Source organism: Apteryx rowi, unplaced genomic scaffold, assembly GCF_003343035.1.
Source record: "Apteryx rowi isolate R43461 unplaced genomic scaffold, aptRow1 scaffold_220, whole genome shotgun sequence".
NCBI classification, from domain to species: Eukaryota; Metazoa; Chordata; class Aves; order Apterygiformes; family Apterygidae; genus Apteryx; species Apteryx rowi.
The window spans coordinates 1,088,630-1,089,489 of NW_020448531.1; the positions used below are offsets into that span (position 1 = coordinate 1,088,630).

At 78.7% G+C, this 860-nt stretch overlaps 1 protein-coding gene across 1 annotated transcript in view; it reads right to left on the bottom strand.

Annotated features, from left to right (window-relative positions):
- MIDN (midnolin) overlaps positions 1–636 on the bottom strand; it is a 15,973-nt gene extending 15,337 nt beyond the window's left edge. The window contains exon 1 of the mRNA XM_026064803.1: positions 482–636. The gene's annotated coding sequence lies outside the window, so the exon portion shown is untranslated. The remainder of the gene's footprint in view (positions 1–481) is intronic.
- Between the last annotated feature and the right edge of the window lie 224 nt (positions 637–860).

An 860-nucleotide genomic window follows, 5' to 3' on the forward strand; every position in this document is an offset into this window, starting at 1 on the left:
AGCCCGGGGCAGCTCCTCGCCCCTCGGCGCGCTGCGGGCTAGCGGCCACCCCCCTCCCGGGACGGGGTGCGGGGACAGCGCGGGGCGACCCCCCGGGGCAGGCCCGACTCGGGGTCCCCGGGCGCCGGAGTGGGGCGAACTGGCCGCGCTCCCCGTGCCCTGAAGGCAGGAAAAGCCGCGAGTAAGCGAGGTTAAAGAGAGGCCAGGCGGGTGGGATGGATTCTCGGAATACCGCCGGCCGGGGGGGCCCTGCCTGTCCGCCCGCCCACCCCCACCGGGAACCGCCGGTCCCGGGGCAGTGGAGCCGCCCTGCTCGCTCTGGAGCCGCTCCGGCAAAGCCAAGTGATCGCAGCCCCGGTCCGCACCCCCCCTTCCTCCCCCCCGATGGCCCGGGCTCCCCGGGTTGCCTCTCCCGGGCTCCCCGACAGCCCGGTCCCCCCGACGGCCCGTGCCGCCCGCCGCCAGCCCCGGCCCCACTCACCGAGCCCGGAGCGCTGCCCCGCGGTTCCCCGGCGCGGCTGGAGTCCAGCTGCCTCCGGCGGCAGGAAGGCAAAAAGAAGCCCCAAAACTTCCCGGGGGGCGGGGCGGTAGCGGAGGGTCGGGCCGGGGCCCGGGGTCCGGCGGAGCGGCGCGGCGCGGTGCCCCCTCCCAGGCGCTGGAGCCGGTCCGAGCGCAGCCCTGACGCGGAGCTGCCGGGGAGGTGCCCCAAGTTTTATCCCGCACCGCCCGGGGTGGAGCCTGCCGGGGGCAGGGACCGGCCCCAGCACCGGCCCCAGCACCGGCCCCAGCACCGGCCCCGGCGGGACCCGCAGGTGGCGGGGCCGCACCTGCTCCGGGGAGGGGGGTCCCGGCCCCTTCCC